Genomic DNA, 22641 nt, shown 5'->3' on the forward strand with positions numbered 1-22641 from the left:
AACGGCGGCGCTTCTCAAATGGGAGCGATGTGAGATTTTAACGGGGTTTCTGGAGGGATCAGTAAATCATTTAATCCATGAAAAGATCGGGGTTGTCTTTTCTCGTTAAGGAAAAGGTTGACGTCGCTTGGCGTCCGAGCGCGAGGGCCATTTCCACGTAAAAGTGGGGTCGTTTTGAGGGCGGGCTGCAGCTGGCTGGAAACGGGCAGCTGAGGGACAAAGGTCGGGACATCGTCACAACCTGAGTGCTCCAAGATGACCCCCGGGGGGGTCCCCCTCACATACTTCAGGAGCCTGGCTCAGATAGTCCGATAAAAGCGTGCTCACAAGAAGAAGCGGCGGATTTATTTGGATCAGCTGACTTTTGTTTTATGAGCAACGTTACGATTCCTTTTGTTATGTTGGCTTTAAAAAAAAAAAAAAAAAAGAACAAGGTCGGGCTCAGGCAATGTCGCGACCAAAAATGGATTTGAATGCATTGGATGGAGCAAATGTTTTAATCCGCTTCAATCTGGGCAGAGACTTGTGGGGTTTGTTAGGAATGGAAGCGCCGCAAAATCTCAACTCGTCTTACTCTTGCGACTCAACCTCCAGGGACATCTTGTCTTGTGGGATTTGTGTCTCGTCCCGTTCCTAACGCTTAGGACGCAACTTCTCACATGCGGACACATTTCAAGCCTTCAAGGAACCTAACCTGCATCTTGTTGGGACGTTTGAGGAGTGTCGGGACTATAACGTGCAAAATTCCACATTGAAAGACCAGAGTTGAGATTTGAACCCAGAACCAAGAACTGTGAAGCAAAAGAGCGAAGCAAAATCAATGTACAGTTACAAGCGGAGCTGCCGAATAAAATGCCCAATTTTAGCATTTCAGGTGTGGTTTCTTTCTGCTGTGCATTCCTGAGCACAGCGGGAATTTAATTCCTTGCGTAGATGTTATGATAAAGCAAACCTTGAAGGATGCTAATGAATCCAAAGTGAACATGGACGCCAGAAGTGAACATTTGAGGTTTTAAGGAGCGCGTCTATTCAAAAATTCCCCATGGGTTGAGGGGTGACTCAGGACTGAGTCAGAGACGTCGCCACTTTGATTTTGTAGGCTCGCACTGCCGGCTATTTTTAGCGGCCTGAATCTGAGCTACAGGCTAACGCTAAACTGGCCAGCCCGGTTTTTGGATTGGTTCCGCTCAAGGACAGGAAACGTGCTCTCTCAGGGTAACGCGACTTGTCCGATTAAGAGAGCCTTGCAGATGTTGTTTGGGGAGACATTTTTCTTCCTTTCGTTCTTGGATTCAAGCCACCTTTCAATGTGTCTGAGGAACCACATGAAGACGCCATGACTCGGCCGTTTCCCGTTGCGATTGCGACTTTGAAGCCGCTTGTTTACAGCGACAACAAAAAGGAGACATTTGAAAATCATCAATCAACTCCGTGATGAGATTTTTTGGGGGTGATTTTCATTTAGGGCAGCACGGTAGAGTCTAATGTTTATCACATCTGCCTTGAAGTTCGGAGGTTCCGGTTGGTGTCTCCATGTTCTCACTCACAGCCATTTCTTGTAAAACGCAACGCTACAAGTTCAGAGCCATTTCAAATTCTCAAGAAGCCATGCCTGAAAAAACGGTTCTAGCAGGAAGTGCGTCCCTTCTTGTTTGCTATCTCGATGGACGGTCTAACAGAAGAGGTTAGACGGTAATCACCGTGGACTATGACGCTTGTAGATGTCATGTGTAATGAGAGTGGGGAACAGATGGAAGGAGAAGCTAGAATGCTGGAGGTTTTCCCCCGAACAGAGAGGAATTGAAGGCTAGCCACAGCAAGATGGAGGTTATGTGTGTGAATGACAGGGGCCCAAAGGGGAAGAGTGAGGATACGGGGAAAAGTGATAAAGAAGTATTCGGGGTTGACAGTTCAGAGAAATGGAAAGTGTAGAAAAGAGATGAAGAAATGTTTGCAGGCAGGCAGACATAGTAAAAGAATACCTGAAGGTAGTTGGTGTGAGAGAATGCAGGAAAGATGGAGGCAACTATTTCGCTGCGGCGAACCCTGGAGGCGAACGCTGAAAGGAGAAGAAGAAAACTACATGAGATCATCCATAGTTTTGATGCCTTCAGTGAAAATCTACAAGGTAGTAAGAGTCATAAAACAATGAATGAATGAACAATTGGATGCAAAGAAATGTGAAATTTTGGCCTGTTGTATAGTTCTTCAACAGTTTCTTGACACCAAGGTCATCAGGAAAGCACAACATTGGTAATGCGATTATGATATTGTACTTAAGATTTTTTCAAAAAGGAATAATAGCTTTTAAATATCGGTACTAATTATTTTCAAAGGAAAAACCCTAAGCCTATTATTACTGGACTTAAATGTACCGTATTTTCCGCACTATAAGGCGCACCCTCAAAGTGACATATTTTCAAAGTTTTTCCATATATAAGGCGCACCGGATTATAAGGCGCACCCTCAGTTAATGACATATTTTCAAACTTTTTCAATCACGATATTGTAATATTCAAAGTAATAACAATAATAACTCAAATAATAACTGTAAACTCTCAATAGCATAATAACTTAATGTCAATATGACCAACCTTGTTCAACTGTAAACACACAACAGAAACAGGTAAAGCTTACTTTATCACCATTCCCCATCTATGGATCCCAATCTCAATATCGATCCATATATAAGGCGCACCTGATTATAAGGCGCACCATCAGCTTTTTTTTTCTAAAAAAGAAGGCTTTTAGGTGCGCCTTATAGTGCGGAAAATACGGTAAATGCTTGCTGTACCGTATACTTCCTGCTACAGTGCGTTTGCATGACACGAGCCAACAGCCGTGGTAGAAGATGATCTCCAGAGGAGACAAAGATGGGCTGTGAAGGGGGTTGGGCGGGGGAAATCGAAGATAGCGTCCCAACCCCGCGTTGTCAACGCGGTCACGGTAAAAGCATACCGCTGCGTCGCAAAGTCGAAGATCAACCAAATGAGGCGGTTTCAAGCAGAAAGAGAGAGCGAAAAAAACAAATGAAAGTGATGCCCCAGGTGAGAATGTCTGCAGGAAGTCCTGCAGCTGGACGGAGGGGCACCAGTGACATGGGGTTGGCTCTGGCTCGGCTTGTTTTCCTAATAAAAACAAAAACGGTGCGTGTCCTCACAAATGACAACGCGTTCGCTTTCTAAAAGCAAATGATGGCGATGATTAAGTGTAAAAGGTTTTCCCCACGGGAACATCGCACACAGCTGTCTCTCGCTCTCACAAGTGGAAAGTACCCCAAAGAGCCCCCCCCTTCTCCCCCCCTTTCTCGGTTTCTTTATGCTCCCATGTGAGACGACTGCCCAGGTCTTTTTTGCTTCACTGCTGACTGGGCACTTTTTCTTTTAGCTCAGATCTTAGCTTCAGTCAAAAAATTGGAGGAGGCCCGCTGACAGAATTTGGACATACTGTATGCTTCCAGAATATGCTCATTTGAGAAAAAAAGGACGATAGAAGGTGCCAAAAGAATGGAGGCTAACCCATATATATTTTAGTCAGTTATTTAAGAGAGGAAGTGAGGGGAAAGGGAAAAAAAAAGGGTGACTGGAAGGAAACATTGAAAGGAGAGAGGGTAGGCAGGAAGATTGAAAGTTACAAGAAGGGTAAAAAAGAAGGGATGGAGAATGAATGGAAGAATAGAAGCAAGAATGTAGAAAAGAAGGCAAGTCAAGAAAGAAGAAAGAGACAGCAATAAAGGGCTCGTGATAGAAAGGAAGAAAAGACTTTTGAGAAGAGATGAAAAGGATTGATGGAAGGAAGAAAGGTGGGAAATACAGAAAGAGAACAGAAGGAAAAATAAAACGGAGGAAGGATAGAAGCATGGAAGAAAGAAATTGATAAGTAAAACTAGGTTAGCATAAAAGTGCCTAAGAGAAGAGTGAAAGATGGAAAAAACAAGATGTCAATCAGGTAGAACGGAAGGATGACGTATGGAATCAAAGATGGAGAAAAGGAAACAAGGAAGAATGCAAGATAGGTAGAAAGTGGTAAAAAAGAAGGAAGGAAGGAGGAGGGATGGAGGAAGGAAAATCAGGAAGGAAGAAAAGAAGGATAGAAGGAAGGGAAGAAGAAATGATGTCAAAGTAAATAAAGGAATGTAGGACGGAAGGTACAAAAGGAGGAAGGATGAAAGAAGACTAAGATGAATACAAATAATGGAAGTATCAGATATTAGAAGGAAAGTACATAGAAAGGAAGCTAGGATAGATAGAAGAATGTACAGAATGTATGTGGGCAGGAAGGAAACTAAAAAAGGAATGACGGAAGGCAAAATGTAAGGGGGGAAGGGTTCGAAGGGAGGGAGAAAGGGAATAAAGAAGGAATCGAGGAAAAAGGAGGGAGGGAAGGAGGAACTGACTAAAAGATAGCAAAGAAAATAAAGGAAGCAAGGACAGAAGAAACAAAAGAAGGAAGGATGGAAGGAGACTAAGCAGAATAAAAAAGGAATGATGGAAGGTACTAGTTGATAGAGAAGGGTTGGAAGTATAGAAGTGATGGAGGGAGGAAGGAAGGAAGGAAAAAGGAGGGAAGGAAAGGACCAAAAGGTAGCAAAGGAAATAAAGGAAGCTAGGACAGAAGAAACAAAAGAAGGAATAAAAAAGGAATGATGAAAGGTACTAGATAATCGGGAAGGGTTGGAAGTGTAGAAAAGAGGGAGGAAGGAAGGAAGGAAAAAGGAGGGAAGGAAGGAAAGGATGAAAAGCTAGCAAAGGAAATAAAGGAAGCTAGGACAGAAGAAACAAAAGAAGGAATAAAAAGGGAATGATGAAAGGTACTAAATAATCGGGAAGGGTTGGAAGTGTAGAAAAGAGGGAGGAAGGAAGGAAGGAAAAAGGAGGGAAGGAAGGAAAGGATGAAAAGCTAGCAAAGGAAATAAAGGAAGCTAGGACAGAAGAAACAAAAGAAGGAATAAAAAAGGAATGATGAAAGGTACTAAATAATCGGGAAGGATTGGAAGTGTAGAAGTCGAGGAAGGAAGGAAAGAAGAAAAAAGGAGGAAAGAAGGAAGGAAAGGACCAAAACGTAGCAAAGGACATAAAGGAAGCTAGGACAGAAGGTACAAAAGAAGGAGGAACTGAAGGACACTAAGATGAACATAAAGAATAAAGAAAATATCCGAAGTTAAGAAGAAGGTGAGAAGAAAGTACAAAGGAAGGAAGCTATGAGGGATAGAAGAAAGTACGCAATGTATGAATGTGGACAGGAAGGAAACTATGATGTAAAAAAGGAACGACTGAAGGTATGTGGAAGAAAAAATGTCACGGGCACTCTACAAGCACGTCAATAATCTCAGAACCAGACTTGAACTCCTAACAGGCTTTGAAAACCAACCCAGACTCGAAGCCCTGATGTGTTATTCATCCGTAACAAATGAGTATCGTGAAGCCCCGCCTACTGTCGCGCAAATCTCACCAGACTTAAGCGCGACCGAGATAAATCCCAACAAATGGGATGCGTTCAAGAATCCCGGACGGTATTGTTAGACTTTGAAGGTTTGGCTGTCGTGGAATTGGCTCCAGATGCAATGTGCATTAAATCAATCCTTTGGCCATCACCGTGTCCGCTCACAGTGTGTCTACAGGAAGGTAAAAAAAAAACAAAAATGGAGGAAATTCTGGATAAGGCATCCGCTTGGAACAACACTGATCTCACGTGTAACTTGTGAGTATTAGAAAGCAGATGGACGCAGTCATCATTCAGCCCCCAAAGCTGAATTGCGCACCACCCGTGTTCCAACTTTATGATTGCATCTGTAGATGCCAAAAGACCACAATTAATAAACATATCAAACGGAATACATTTCCGTATTCTTTCACCAGAGCACTCAGCTCCCTACCTTGCAACTCTTAATTGAATCAGCTAATGACATCATAACCTCTCAGTTTTCGTCAGATTCCTGCGTGTCAAAAGGACGGATGGGACATTGGTTCAGTCTGCTCGCTTCTTTTATTAAAAATAATGCCGTGACAACCTTAGCTAACATGAGCTGTCGTTAGCTGTTGTTTACAGGACGCACTCATACTTTTGGCCTTGATTTTGGAGAATATAGTGTGTCGTATATGTAGGGAATGACGGTAATTTTAGCAAACGACTTGAATTTACGAGGATTTTAAATTTTCGAAATAGTGTGTGACGAGGGTTAGGGTTTGCAGTCTTGCCATAAACGCAGAGCCCTAATAAGTTAGATCAAAAAATTCTGAGCTCGATGAACATAAAGCGGGCACCTGATGTTTTCCGATTTGCTAACCTGGAATGAGTCCCATCTGGCCGACCTCACAAACCTTGCAGGTTTAATTGTTATTATAACCACATGGCAAGAAGAAGACACGGGTTCTAAATGTCATCCATCTCCTTTAGCGCAGATCCTGCGGAGGGTGACGGCGGGCCTCCGAGTCTCTGCCAAGACAACACCGGGATGATGTTATAAATTGTGCTCAGGCATGTCCTGCATTGAATAAAAGTGTCTTTTGTTTCCAGACGACTACTAATCAACTGAAATCTCAAAGGTACTAAAGGTCCTGCAGTCTAATTGGATGAATGGATAACACATCATTTTACGTTTTTAGTCCGCATATTCAATTTATTTATGTTTTTCGCAAATATTCTCAAGTGTTAGGCTAAAGGAGCACCTATGTCAAACTCCAGTCCTCTAGGACCGGTGTTCCGCATCTTTTGTGTTTTTTTTCTTCTCTACGCACCTGACTCAAATGATGATCTCATTAGTAAGCCCTGCAGGAGCTTGAAAATGAACCTAATTATTTGAATCAGGTGTGTTGGGGGGGAGAAGGTTAGAAAACATGCAGAATACCGGCCCTCGAGGACTGGGGTTTGACACTTCTGGTGGTACTAAAAAAGTTGTCTCTCGACAAAATCCGGACTTTTTTATCGCTAAAAATGGCCAATCCCTTGAAATGCCACAGTAATGTCTAGTCATCCAATGAGCCGGCATTCTGACATTTTTGCAAGACCTCCATTTTACGATTTAGCCCATTTTCAAACCTGTACCTTTTAAAATGACAATCAATCCAATGAATTCGGTCCTAGGCCTGTGTAAACATCCCATTCTGGCATGCTTTCAAGGCCGACCCGTCCATCCGCGCCCTTGGTCCCATCTTGTCACATTCTCACGTCGGACGCCTTCGGTGTCTCATCGGCAGCCGAGCCCCCTCGTCCGACCATACTTCCAGTCAGCAGAATTAGTAGACCCCCACCGCGTCGGCCCATCCGAAGCCCCCGTTGCGCACGGTAAGGCCTCGGGTCGAGTTACCAAACGACAACAAGTGGCTCACATCTTGACTTTGGAGCGTCTCGCCAAATAAGGAAGTAGTTGGCGAGGGCTGGCACGCACCAGGAAATGCGGTCGGAAAAGTGCAAGATGCTCGATCTGGACTTGATTTCATTCATTGATGTGCGCAACAGAACATCAAATTGAAGCCAAACATAACCTAGCACTGAACGGGAGGCAAATGAGACAGTATTTTTCGAATATTATTATATGTTTAAAACTAGACCTAGAATATTTGGAATTTTAACAAAGAAAATATTATTGAAATTATTATTCTTTGCTTTATTCATTACAATAGGCCTTGTGACCCAAAAATAAAATCTCAATTTTCACCAATCTCTGTGGGCACTTAATAAAAGGAATAAACCCAGCAAAAAATGTTTAAAAAATGTAAACTTTGCATTCATAGCTTGTAACTTGCTTAAATGGCATAATTACTGTACAGCATGTTCTGTACATTAACACCTTGATTTTTTTCAATAGCTGACAGTGTGCCTAATAATTAGGTGCACTTTATACAGTGCATAAACCGTGAGTTTTCATTTTTTGGGGGTGGGGACAAAAAAATAAAATAACTTCATCACCATGTAAATTCTTCAATTTTTACCTCTGCATTTTTTTTATGAAATCAAGAAGTATTCCCCCCATTCTTCAGATAGTACTTTCCACAAATTTGTTCTTAATTTCTGATTGAAAGGTTGGACTGACTTATCTGATTGTTTTGTTGACATTCCCTTTAGCACAGCTCCCTCTAGTGGATGCATAAGGCAACGTCAGCCACTACTGTAGCTTGTATTCTATGCGCCTTATAATGCGGTGCGCTTTATATGTGAAAACATTTTTAAAATAAGCCATTCATTGAAGGTGCGCCTTATAAACCGGTGCGCCTTATAGTGCGGAAAATACGGTACCTCATTCAATCCCAAGTCATATTTTTGCAAATCATTTATGAGCCTATGCATTCAATCGCAGGTATTTATATATGTATTTATTCATCTATTTATTTTAATGTGTTAAGGTAAAAGAAAGAGCTGGCAATGAACGACGGAAGAAGTTATAACAATTGTAAACATGTTTTATTAAACACTCGTCCAACATTTTGCCGCTTTTGCACATCGATTTCACAATTAAGCTCATTTTCGAAACTTCGATTTTTGAAATGGCAGATTTAATTTGGCAGTAATTAATTTGATCCATTGCCCAACTCTAGTTACAATTTTTGCTTTATAAAAGTATCTTTGACAACTAGTCCTACATTTCTCCTCTTTTTGGCCAATGCTAAAAAAAAAGATTTACACTGGGCTTTCCTCCAAAGGTTCTTTCAAAAGATGTCTCCCAGTAGCTTCAGTTTAATTGCAGGTAAACACAGCACATATGCTGTTTCCATTTCAGTTTTGACAGCGGTAAACAAAGTTTAATCATAACCGAGCCATGTGGCCTCAGAATAAAATCTATTCCCGCGCTAGCCGCATTTGCTTGAAATTAGCCTCAATCAACGTGGGCGCGTTGATCCGAGATCTGAGTTATTGCGCCATTTCTGCACAAAAGCATTTTGTCTTGTCAGGAAAATCAAAAAGAGCAGAGCCTCATATGCTGTTCATTTGGTGTGAAAATGGCACTAAGTCAGCATTGTGTAGAGAAGACTTCCAATTCGAGCATACGCACCAGTAAGGCCTGGTCGTTAAAAAAAAAACAAAAAACAATACCCGCAAGACTGACTGCGCATCGGCTGAACGTCCGACTTGTTCGAGCCTGTTGGGGATGGTTAAAATCTTTGGACGGAAAACCGCAATCCCGTTTGTCTCTTCCAAACAGATCTTTCCCCGAGGATAACAATCAAGGCCGTGTTTACATGACGAAGGTCTAGGTTGAAAACTGCGCACGCCAAGAAAGACTACAACTAAATCTGTCGTCTTTCTATGGTCCGGCTTCGGATATTTATTGAATCAATGGTCCCTTTTGTTGCATTGGAGAATTACGTGGGCAATCGCCTTGGACTCTCGTGGGTGAAAACATGGCCAAAGCATGCAGAATATTAGTATTTGGTCTTTGAGCTATTTACATAACGCTATTTACGCTGTGAGGAGTAAATGGTGCTTGCAGTCTTGCTTGCTTGCTAGGGATGGGCCAGAACTGCTATGAAATACAGTCGAGCACATGGGGAGAACGCGCTGCCTGCCAATCTTCTCCATTATAGTTAAGAGAGGCGAAATATCTTCTAGAAAAGGGATTGACAAGAAATAACGCTTTGTTCGGATCGAATACGTGGACGGCGTGACGAGTGGCGAATTTGAATTGCGGTCAATGAGGTTTGCGTGATGGGGTGATAGGGAGACATCTATAGGATGTGTTTGATGTGAAGGGACATGTGATGTGAGACAGCAAATCAGTTTCAGGAAGGGGAAAATAGAAAACAGAACAATAGCCCGGCCTTCCAGATTAAAAGCACACATTTTCAAAGTAAGATATAACTGAACCTTAATGACTAAAGCGCTTGAAGAATTCTTAAAAGTCTGCTAGATCTTTTCTTGAAATCCAAAAAATAACCATTTATATACACAAACACCGCTAAAAGCTAAATGACAAAGGGAGAATGTAAACAGGAAATACAGCGCAGCCTTCCCGATTAAAAGCAGATATTTCAAAATACGATAAAACAAAGAAGAAAACAATACAAACTGGAGCTCTTGCAAAATTCATTAACTCATCTTAATGCCCCAGTTTGTGAACATAGGTGGATTCTGACTTTGGTTCTGTATGCTTGCTTCTTTTAATGAAAATGATGTGGTACATTCTTGGTTAACAAAAGCAAGTCCTCTGGCCCAATTACCATAATTGTAAGTATATGTTTGATATATATATATATATATGGGTGGGGAAAAGTTCTATGTTCAGTTCTTGTAAAAAAAATACTGGTGCAGTGCTGAACCCTTAAAACAGGAGGTCAAGTTCCTCCTCAAACCCAGATTTGATTTGGTCATTCTAGGATTTAATCCTGATGATGAGAAAAAAGACTTTCGGGGCACCCAGCAAATTTACAGCGGTGTAGAGTGTCACTAGCTATACGTGAAAGCTTACACCTCCCTGAGCCCCTTTAAGTCTTGGATGCAATGTTGACTCTCTAACTCACTGACAGGAAGCCCTCCCGACGAGCACGTCAACTCGGAGATGTAGCGCGCGGGACAACAACATGGCGCTTGTACACCGCACGCCATCTAGAAGAGCATAAACACCCAGTGTACGAGTCTGCAGACCAGAAAGGGAAAAGAAAAAAGAACCGGGAGGGGAAATGCCACTTAACCGAGACCTGGGAGTGGAACCAACACCCACAGAAGTGGACCCGCAGCGGAGTCTGCTAGGACACGCAGCAGAACAGTAGCTCTATTCAAACTTAACCATCTTTTCCCTGGCAAAGATCTCAATGGGTTTTTCAAATGAGATCATTTTTTTTTTCTCGCAAAGAAATGCCAGAAGAAATTTAAATGAAGACAGAAAGGAACGTATTTTTCCACCACCCTCCTCCTGAAAAAAAAAAAAGCAGAGCCTGACGGGCAGAACATTGACTGGACCGTAAAACAACAACACAAATGACGTTGGGTGATATTAAGATGTCATGGCTCGACCGCATAGCTTTTGATGGACCACGCTTCCATCTTGTGCGTTTGACTGCGCCAATCCCTAATGGCAAAAGACAGCCCGGAAGACCAGTCGCGCTTCCATATGTGCCTCGGTTTTAAGGTCACGGCAAGGGAACAAAACGCTGACTATCAATCTACATATTATTTCTGCAAACGGCGGCGGTCTCCTTGAAAAAAAGCACACAGGAAGTCAAGATACATTGACATACAGACTGTATGTTGTCCCGGAGAGCCCTGTGGACATGGACACAATGGGCTGATTGTGAAACTGTGTTGAGGGCTAGAACAGGCGAGGCTGAATTGTCCAAGTCGTTTAGCTCCACGTAAGTTGAGTGTCAATTATTAGCTGTCAATTATTCAATTTGTTTTAAAAGCTCTTGTTGTTTCACATCTGCATGATGACTGCAAATTTCCGATTATAAAGTGCTACTTTTTTCTCACGCTTTGAACCCTGCGGCTTATAGAGAGGTTTATCTGCAGTTGTATTACTAGCCACCAGGGGCAGTCTCCCAGTAAACACATTGAAACGGTCAAATGATTGATTTGGAGTTTGGATTGCAGTTGAATTCACCACCAGGGGGCACTCTCCACAAGTAAACACAATCAGGTGTGTTACTGTTATTTTGGTGCAGTATTCTACCAATCCAAGTGTCTCAGTATTATGCTGCTGTTTGAAAATAAATATATATTAAATAAAAACAAAAAATAAATTAAAAAAAACATCCACATACCATCTTAAATATCGGATGTTACAACCTGCATCTTATGGACTGGCGCAGCCTATAATTGACAAAAATAAATGTTCTGTTTAATTTTTGTCGATGCCGTTTATAGTCCAAAAAATAGGGTCATTTCTAATTGTTACATTTCGCAGGGAAGAACATCTTCTCTTTGACATTCTAGCTTTGTCATTTAAGTTACAAATGAGCGTCTGATGGTTTCATCATCTCCCTATTGGCCGTTTCTCTCTCAAACTCTTCCAGTATCTTACAATTACTCATTGGAATAAATCAGATAAAAGCGGCTGACATCAGCACCTCTAATTTGGGATGATTCACCTAATATTCCACTGTTCTTCCAACAGGATCCAAACATGGAAGAAAGACAAATAAAGATGGAAAGCTGGCAGTGTGTAAGCGTGAGGGCGAGTCAGTCAACGGGTCCAGTCAGATGGCTCTACTGTACTTGAGGTTACACTTCGGATTATACTTTGGCACATCGCACAAAATTCTGTTGGGCCCACGTTCGCGACCAGGGCTGGAAGCTGCTCGGTTCCAGTGACTCTGCGCACTCACAGGAAGTGCTTTTCATTCACCGGCTACTGACACGCCTTCACAACGCCGGCTTTACTGCTTTTGGCTAAGCTGAAACCGAGCGATTGCACGTGGGGGATTTTTTTTTTTTTTTTTTCCCCCTAATAGACGGAGGCGAAACAAATGTGACTCAGTTCGGTCGTGAGGTCGCAAAAGCCAAAGAAAATGGAAGGGCAGCACTGAAAGGCTTTTGTAAATGAGCCAAACAGTTGAAAGTACAGTGTAAACAGGAAAGGTTTCAACTTGAGAATTTTGTTGACTTTGAGGATTTGTGTTGGGTTGGAAAAAACAGACAAGTTGTCAAGCTTCGTTCAATGGCTTAGTCAGTGATTCTTAGTGTGGTGTGGAGTGTTTGTTTTAAAAGCTGCAAAATCTATAAATCAAATAAATGGTACTAAATACGTAATTACTGAATTTTTCAGACTATAAACCGCGACTTTTTCATCATGATTTGATCCCTGCGGCTAATAGTCCAGTGCGGCTAATCTGCTGGTTTTTCCCACTGGTCACTGGAGTCAATTTATGGAACAACTATGAAATAAAATTGAAAAGATGTGAATCAATCAAAAAGAGTTTTAAAATAAAATAATTAAAAATATTTAAAGTTGAATCAGATCTTGTGTAAAGGTTTGTGACGTAAATTTGAGACACGGTATTCAGTATATGTGATTGTATTTATAAATGTATGATTGTATTTATTATTTAATTGCAGTGTGTGCAATGTTCACTAAAATAATCTATCAATTAAACTACGGGAGACAGAATGCTATCGAAGTATTGATTTTGAGATTGAACCGCTATTTAACTTTGCAGTATTGTGTTGGTAATATCCATCCATTCATTTTCTATAAATATAATGTTGGGACTAAATATGCAGGTATGTTCTGTCTGTTGAAGATAGGATGTTGCAGTTGGTAGACAATTAAAAAAAATAAAATAAAGAAAATTTAAATTTCATATTACCACCATATGCCTGCGGTTTATAGTCCAGTGTGGCTTATCTGTGGCAAAACATGTTTTTTTGCTCAATTTTTGCTGCTGCGGCTTTTATACCGGTGTGGCTTGTATTCCGAAAAATGCGGTAGTAGAATCAACACTTTCAGTGAAGGAAGGCTAGAGTTAGCTAGCGCGAGAAGCTAACCTAGCAGGCTACAATCTTCACCTGCTATAAGATTTGGTTGAATGCCTGAAGACTTGTAAAGTTTGCCTTTGAAAACATTTTTTGACTTTGACCAAACCTCAGGGTGTGAAAAAAAAAGAAAAGAGTATGCATAAACAAGCAAAAATTTTAAGAAGCAAACAAAGTGGGCTAAATGCGGGATCGCATGCCAATGTTGCAGAAACGCTGTGTGGAACAGGCGACTGCAGATTGAGAAAACACAAAATTCTTGTGGTGGTGTTTGCGGGCTGAACTGGCAGCATAAATATGCAGAGGTGGAAACACAGTCTGCTTAGTAGAAGTAGAGATAATTGTATAAGGACAGGCATTGCGTAAAAGTAAAAACAAAAAATATGGAACGTACAAACGTGAGAAGGACCTTGTACTGCAACCTACAATATATATCATATTCATTTGGTTAATTGGGCATAATGGGAAAAAAAAAACATTCAACTAAAATAATTTCAGATTTATTCATGTCGATAATAATTATGAGAAGAAAATAAACTAGTGTTTTGGCTCAAACTTTTATGAAATCAAAACATGTATTCCCATAGCTTTTGCTAACATTTTGTATTGCTAAATGAGCTAACAACAAAGAAAAAAAATAGCCTGCATTTTTTACCTAACCCTAACTCCTAACCCTAACTGTTTTACCCTATGAAATAAAAACCCACGTAGAGATACAAGAAGTACCATCTTAGGTACAGAAACAACATATTAGAGGACTGTGTCGTCCCAACGGTATGGGTGGAAATCTTGCCTAAGAATAACACATTACTATCTGTATGATATCCTTCCTTAAAGAAAATATTCCGAGGCTCCTCCGTCCGCCTCATCATGTTGACTATCCAAATAAAAGTCAGCGTGTGCTAAAATGGCCCAAAGTTGACCATAGCAGTGGGGCACTCGAAGACATCTTCATGTATCAACTGGTTTCCAAGGATGCCATGCACATGTTCGCCAGAGGGTAAAAATGCAAGCTGATGTGTTTTTGTGACTCACTGCGGTATGCCAAAGAAGCATTTTTGGGCTACCCTGCCTCCTTCTTTATTTATACGACAGTGAGGGTTTGATTGTTGTTTGTTTTCTGCTTTTGCTTTTCCTTGGTACGGTCATAGTTGTGTGCCCCCATATGAACCTCCATACAAGGCATCTGCTTCCGTTTAGCTGAACAAAAGTTTCACTTTAATCCCTTCGAGAGGGTTGTAATGAATAATAATAATAAAAAAAAAAAAGACAAGCAACGGGAACAAACAAGAAAAAATGAATTGCAGCGCACAAAAGTGTATTGTTCTCTGATAATTAGCATTAACACAATTTCTTGACCGTACTCAATAAAACAGTCGACAATCAGACAAGTGAATTATTTTGACAAAAAGTTCAATTGAGTGCCACACGCAAGATTTAGCACGCTAATTTTCTCTTAAAATGTCTTGTTTTTTTAATAGAAACTTTTGAATGTTGCTACCTGGCAATCGGGTGACATGTTGTAGTTGTGGATGTACTGTAAGTAAGTTAGCTTCTTTGGCCTGCTAGCTTTTGTTTTTACACAAAATGTTTGTCAAAACACCAAGTCTTACAAGCTTTGAGGTGGTTGACTAAAATTTTCAGCGAGTCAAACTGTACACTGTTGTTAGTTTGTTGCGTAAGCTAGCTTACAGCTTTCTTTCCTAAAGGTTTTGGTCAAAAGTCTAAATTTTGCAGGTTGGCATGAGTTCGATTACAACATCCAATCAAGTGAAGTTGTAGCCTGCTAAGCAAGCTTTTTCTGACATTTGAGACATTCCAAGATCGAAGAGTGTTTGACAAATTCAGCAATTTGAGGAGGTGAATTTTGACAGCGTTTTTAGCTTGTGCTAGCTCAAGTCTCCAATGCAGAAAACTAGCAAAACAAATTTTGCAGTAAAACCAATAAGTTAGGATTTGAAGATCTGATGACCTTTAGGCATTTGAGAGTTGATGTTCCAAGGTGGTTTGTTTATTTCCGTGACAAATTTCTACAAGCTAGCGTGAAGAAATTAAGTCTAAATGTGATGTGTACACTGTGTGACTGCCTGTGTCTACTCCAATGAAGAGTGTCAACTTGCAGAAATCCACAGCTGTTTGGACATAAAAAAAGGTTAAGCACCTCTTTAATTTAGCTGGCACAGGCCATCTTGGCAGGCGAGCCCGACTTTAGTGACTGCGTGTGTTTTTGGACAAGCCAGAAATGGAACATGTAAATGCAACTGACGAGAGGGTGAAAACAAGGAAAGAAGCAAGAATTTTTTCCTCCTTTTTACAGATTCTGATTTCCCTTTCAAGTTCTGTGGGAGGGCTAACGGTGGTGGTAGGAAGTAACAAAGTGCAAATACTTTTTACTGTACTCACTAGATTTTTTCTTTAGAAATCCTTAGTTAACAGTTATCATAGAGAAGAAAAAAAAACAAGGACAGCAGAAACATGGAGAAACATGAACCAGGTAGCATAGTCAAACATGACTTTTTAAAAAATACTTTTAGTACCTTTCTGTCTATACCATTTTTATTTAATACTTCTAATCTATCTATCTATCTATCTATCTATCTATCTATCTATCTGCTAGCTAGATAGCTAGCTAGCTATCCTACATAATTGTGTGTACTGCCACCTCTGGCTCACTGTAAGTGAAACTACCAACAGCAAAGGTTGAGTGGATTTGCACAGGCTCTAATTTTACCCGTGGTAGACCACAGATAAGGACTACGCCTGATTTAACCCATGTTGAGATATAGCAAAGTGTCTTTTTACGTTTTTGTACAAAACGCCATAGAAGACAACTGGGGTGCTGCTTTTTCCTTTTTCCAATTTTTCTTTTTTTTTTTTTTTTAATTTACTGGTGTAACAGATCGCAATGGAGCAGAGTGGCAGACTCAGCTGTCGTGGTGAAGCCTGTCCTCAATAGCATGGGTCTGGCGCAGCTGCAACGGGAGCATAAGTGTTTTTCCGCATGCATTACCAACTCCCGTGAGCGTATCACATAGGCAGGCTAACGCGCATGTTTCAAAGTCTTCCGTGCATGTCCATATGCAGAGAATTACTAGGCTAAAAAGTCAAGAAAAATGAACAATGAAGAAGTACAAAAAAACCACAGTTCCCAAACTGCTAATAGAAGACATTACGCATTGGTTGTTGTTGTTGAGAGCCCTGAATCGATAGTTTGGACTTAATTCCAGAACACCGTGTGAACATAGTTTACCATCGAAGCCTGTTCACTCTGGGGGCCAAATTTTTGGGCCAACCTAGCTTAAAACTCATTAACAGAGAAACCTAGTTAACGAAATTGCAGTGTCACAATTAAAAGGGTATTTGATTGCTAATTGGTCATGGACTATTGGTAAACATCCCCAGAACCGTAAACTTCATATCCTATGCCCCCTCTAAAATGTTGCAGGTAGGGATAATTTTTATGACTCAACAGTTTAAATGGAGGTAATTCTTCCAAATATAATGAAAATATTTGTTTTGTCACCCCCTAACCCAAAGCAGCCCTCAATGAAGATCAAACCCGAGAGGCTGCAAATGACACAGAGCCGACGACCGACGGGATCCGGTTGCACATTGCCGCAAAAGGTGTAGCGTGGCCTACGTGACCTCTACTAAGTGTGGCTCATTTACTATCTCATGAGTGGCAATGGTAGCTTCTCTACCAGTAGCACCTGCCGCCCGGCCTTCGGGTGAAGCTGCCATAAATCTGACGCCGTCAAGAGAAAAACGGCAGCGACGCGAGTTTGGCCTTTTGCTCCGTTGGGCTCGGGGTCACGCATTTGGCTTTGCACTTAAAGCTTAGTCGTTCCCATTTACAAGTCCCAAAAGTACTCATTCAAGGGAGCCTCTGCTCTGGAGACCTCTGGGGAACAATTCTTCCACTAGATGTATTTCGACGGACCACCCCCTGTTGGAACACCATTAGCCCGACACGCCGCATCACAGTGACACTCGATTTAGATGTGGATTGTTGGCAGAGACTCTTAAATAGGGGCTTAGGCCTCCAGCGCCGATGAAAGAGAAAGTACAGCGAGGAAAACCAATCCTGGGGGAAAAGCTAGGGATCACAGTATTTCTACCGTGTGGAGAACATTCTGGCAAGGATTTGGCGTTTGGGGAAGCAACTGTAGCCATCATGGAGACAGAGATTGAACCCGACAGGCGTAATGTACTTTGCAAGGTCGTTGGGCTAACACGACCTTAGTTGTCACGCTTAGACTAAATGCTAAGTTGCCTTGTGAACTATAGTTACTCAGTTAACTTTAGCCAGTTTTCATTACAACTGTGTGCTGTGAAATGAGTAGACCATCAACATAACCTTTCATCTGCACTTAGCTTTAACCAGTTTTCAAAACTGAATCAGCAGAGCGACAATGTGAGGTCCAGTCACACGTGCAGTTAGTGTTAGCGTTCGCTAGTGTCCATTACAACCGCATGACATGAATGAGGAGATGATTGACAACTTGACATACAGTACACAGTGTTAGGCAGCTTCCGTTACGGCTGCGTGTCAAGAAATGTGTAAATCACTCACTGAAAATTGCCGTTCGCTTTCGTCAGTGCCCATTACTACCGAAAGCTGTGAAAAGACTAGACCATAAATGTAAGTCGAAATGCAAGTTAGCGTTGACTTTAGCCAGCTAGCATTACTGTGTCTTGCCCCTTTCGCGCTGATCAGCTCCACTCCAAGACCGAGTTACTGTATTGCCAGTAAACTAAATCATATATTATACCAAGACAAATTTTGAAATTTTAGTAAGGGTCCTAATATTGATCCCTGTGGTGCGCCATGAAGGAATAGCATCTGTCATAACATCCTACATGGTTCTCTGTATGGCTCATGGTTTGGTTAAAGTCTAATATGTCTGGTAAAGGTGACTCTTAATAATAATAAGTTGACCTTCAATAAAAACCAGTCCTTGAATCTAATTTCTTCATTTAAACCGGCACAATAGATTCATCACGAGAACGCTCATTTGTGAGTATAGGTGGCCAAAGTCCAAATCACACTGGACATGCCGAAAGCATGTTTGGGACAGAGGGTCCCCCACTATATGGTTTCAAGGAATTGCACGCTCGCCAAGCCCTGCTCTACTTTTGTCTCCTCATTTGCCCGCTAATCAAAGTGGGCTTTTGCACATAATCGCGGCTCTGTCGGGACCCGTCTTTAGTTTCCCAAATTTTTCTTGGTGACGTGCGAGTTTCGACGAGCGAGGGGGCCATCCAAGCCCTTGGCCGAAATACGGAGAAGGTGATAATAGACTGCGGCCGGGGTGTGTGGTCACGGAGGCCCTCTGAAGCCACGGGCCAGCTGTCTTGGCATGCGTGCTCATCTCCGCAACCGCCTGCCGGGCCCACCGTGTTGACAACAAAGAGGACAAGAGAGACATCCATCTTGTCTTTTGACAGGTGTCAGATGACTGGACAGTTGTGGCCACCTTATAGGATCGGGAAGAGGAATAAGGATGGAATGGCCCAAGGTCTTTGATTACTTCCCAAATGCAATTCTTGAGAGGAATTTTCGGAAGCGCCAAAGCCAACAAGACGACGAACCCAGAATTATAATGGCCCTCAACACTTTCTTGGTTTGTCGGTGATGAATGACTGGATTTTCCTTGATGATCTTTCACATTTTAAAAATCAGCTAAGATGACAGCCGAAACATATGAGAAGTTAAGCACAGGTATGCGTGATGCCCTGCTGAGGAGAACAGTCATACGTTCTAAACTAAAAGGAGTTCCTTATTTTGTTATTTAGACAAAGTTACTTTTACCTGTAAACGCCACCAACACATAAAGTACCTTTTTGTGAAACAATCGAGTCTTTTCTTCAGATTGGACGATGATTCATGGTACAGCCAGTGAGAGACGCTTGGATATTTACAAGCGGTAACAACAACCAGATGCTCCAAAACGGAGGAAGTTTTACATAAAAGGGAAGGATTTACCACACAGCCAGTTTGTTTTTGCCGTCTACAGAGCAGATCCCGTACGAGGCTTCACCTGATGAGAGAACATTCTATTGTTTGTACTGCAGGAGCAATACTACTTGGCAGAGATGGCAGAAGTACTCACACTATGTAGACGTATAGATACTTGTGTAAAAAACAGAAGTGTCGTATTTTCCGCATCGTATGGCACACCCTATTATTAGGGATGGTCCCAACCCATACGTATCATATTAACACAATAGGTAATGCTCTATAATTGGTTTATCACTGCTTGCATAGGTATTACAGATTGTTTTTTTTTTTATTAGTTTATTACTGCCAGCATATGTGCTGTACGTTTCCCTTCCCTTACGTCCCCGTGTTAGCAAAAAATGGTCCAACAGTCTGTCAAGTGGACGGCTAACCAAACGATAACATTTTTACAGATTTTGGGACTTTAGGATTGGAGGGAAACTGTCGATTCTTATTTGCACCTCACAGTACGGAATATATTGTAATCCTGTACTCCAAATCTGTACAAATATATTTTAAAAACAGGCTTTGAAATGTACACTTAATTTAGCTAGCAATAGCTCTATCGTAATGCGACGAAAAAGTCTTCCACACAAAATGCTAAATGAACTAATCAAAATTGAAACCTCCACTTCAGTCTTTAATTTCTTAAAGATTAAACTATACACACATACTAGCATGGTGGAACATCAGAATCGTGAAGTTTTTGGTACGGAAGGCGGGAAGAATCATGAATTATTGTCCTAGTCGACAAAAAAATGCTCCTTGCGCCAAGCTAGCTCAACAGTACATAACTAAAGCTGCTCGTATTTACATCTTGTCTGTCGTCGGGTTAAAAAAAGGTAACGACTCTAATCTGTCAAGGTGAGAAGTAGAAAGTACAGATCTGTTTTCAAATGTTACTGAACAAAACACTCAAGTAAAGTGCAGTTAAAGTACAGTAAAAATCTTACTAATGTCCAGAATTTATCACGCCTGCTCAAGACAAGTGTCCCTCAAGGGAGTTGAGTTAGGAGGTGCAATGCTGAAAGACCGTTAGCGCGAAGATGGACACCTCCAACAGGTGGCGAGCCCGAGATAAAAAGTAGGGGGGAGGGGGGGGGGGGTGCTGTGTACCGCTTTATCCAAACACAAGAGCGAGACGGAGATGGCGTGGAGGGGACTTGCTGAAAATAGCCTAGCGTGGTATCACGAGCGTCCAGACGGCAGGCAGGTTAACAGCCCATTGAGACGGATCAGAGGGGGTTAAAAGTTTCATTGTAGATGCAGTATGGATCACGCATAACATTCAGAACTTGAAGGGTAAATTGGCGGTGGATTCCTTTGCATAAAAAGTTGATTATGTTTCAATGACAATGAGTTCTTTGTCTGTGACGGACTTTGAACATGGATCCAGGAAGGAGGGCACAATACTCAAAGCGCATACTCATTTCCAATGCAAATATAGACGCAGCACTTTTTTTGTTCTCCTTAACACTTTAGCCCCAAGTCAGAAGAGAATTTGCCGCCTTTGAAAGGCTCTCCTGCAGCGTTCACACAACCCGTAACGATTAATTAAAACTTCATGCATGGTGGTCTCTCTTGTTTATTCTGTAAATTTTGTCTGCGTTGTGAGTTTTCGTCATAAATGAGGCGTCAGTCCAATCATTTTCTACACTATTTGCACACTCATTAGGATTGGGGTCTAGAATGAGGTAAACAAATGGAAATATCTGAGCAAATGTTTTGATTTTACTTTCCTTTTGATTATTAAAACATTTCTCTGTTTTCACAGACGTATGTTGAGGAGGAAGATTTGTTTTTCTCAAAATGTATGCAACCTTGCTACTAAGCTTCTCTTTTTAGCCATCTAGAAGAAGAAGAATAGAAAATTGAGCGACGTGACTCAGCAGAAATGACCATTTATTTTTGGGAATCTGACGATGGGTCTTCCTTTTCTTTAATGTTTTTCAACCCCTTATGCAAATTAAAAGGAATGTGTTGTTTAAGCTAAGTTTGCTCTTGATCTGTAAGCATAGTAGCTAACAGAGTTAGCATATGCTTTTAACACTTGTGGCATTATGTTACAAATTATGGAAATTCCTTGGAGTTTTTTATGATATAAAAGAATCATTGGGAAAAAAATACTAGTGAGCTGAAGTGATTACACGTTAAAGATGATTAAAACATGTCAAATTTCAAAATGCAACGATCCTGACATTTCTATATGATTGTAGCGGGACGTGTGCGATTTTGTGTACAAAAATAATTATCGTCCAAATTTTGGACTATATAAGACCATTATGATTAAAATTTTTGAGATGCATTTTAATAGGATTTATGACTGATTTTCTAGTGATTTTTGCAACATTTCATTGAGTGGCAGTCAAACTGTGTCAGCAAAGAGAAAATTCTTTGACTTGTGTTTCACCTCAAGTCAGTAGGTGGTGGTAGAGACCAGTTGACGGCTAAAGTGTCATCATCATGTCACAGGCTACAAAAACCATACCATTTTTCTTTTTTAACCTTTAAGCTACATATGTATGGATAGAACCGATGCGTCTGAACAACAACAAAAAACGATATTCATTCATAACTTTAATTAGCAAAGTGCGTGCACAAGGGTTTTAAACAAAACCTCAGACATCAGCATCGATTGACAAACGTGTCACTGCAATTTAGTCGTCAGATAAAATTAAGCAGCCTAAACGGACAAATTTGATGTGTGCATTTCATTCACAAGTTCTACGTGGCATGTTGGCAGCATCCGAACCCCCTTGATGAAATTGTCAGCCTCTATTAGGAGTGAAAGATAATCATCAGTGCAGTTGAGCCCCAGCTTTGGCCACAGTGTAGTGCAGACGTAACATCAACAATACGAGGAACATTCCACAGGAAGTGCACATGAACTCCATGCCTTGCATTGCATGGCTAATATAGAAGCAAATGAGCCGAGATGATGACAACATCAAAACAGTCGTACAGCAGACTATTAAACAGGAACAATGCAAACGTTCTCAGTATCCATTTAGCCGTCAACTGATAAGCTGCCGCACTTTATAAAACCTACCGCAATGAAAAGAATCCATGTCGGCAAAGCAAATCCCTTGCCCGGGTCAATATGGTGACGGTTTAACGATGAACGTGTCCATGTTTTTGGGGCAATTTAGAAAATCCTTTAATAGAGGCCTTGAATGACTCACGTCTAAGCTAAAATTGCCGCTTCCGCGCGCAGCAGTCATCCAGGAACAGGAAAA

General features: G+C 41.3%; 1 long non-coding RNA gene across 1 annotated transcript in view; it reads right to left on the bottom strand.

Annotated features, from left to right (window-relative positions):
- Nucleotides 1–1073: 1073 nt before the first annotated feature.
- The window catches only part of LOC148426239 (uncharacterized), a 53012-nt gene continuing 31444 nt past the window's right edge, over nt 1074–22641 (bottom strand). The window contains exon 5 of the long non-coding RNA XR_015865159.1: nt 1074–2059. This is a non-coding gene — a long non-coding RNA (uncharacterized LOC148426239). The remainder of the gene's footprint in view (nt 2060–22641) is intronic.

The sequence above is a fragment of the Hippichthys cyanospilos genome, chromosome 3, assembly GCF_059441005.1.
Source record: "Hippichthys cyanospilos isolate Australia breed blue-spotted pipefish chromosome 3, RoL_Hcya_1.0, whole genome shotgun sequence".
Lineage (NCBI taxonomy): Eukaryota > Metazoa > Chordata > Actinopteri > Syngnathiformes > Syngnathidae > Hippichthys > Hippichthys cyanospilos.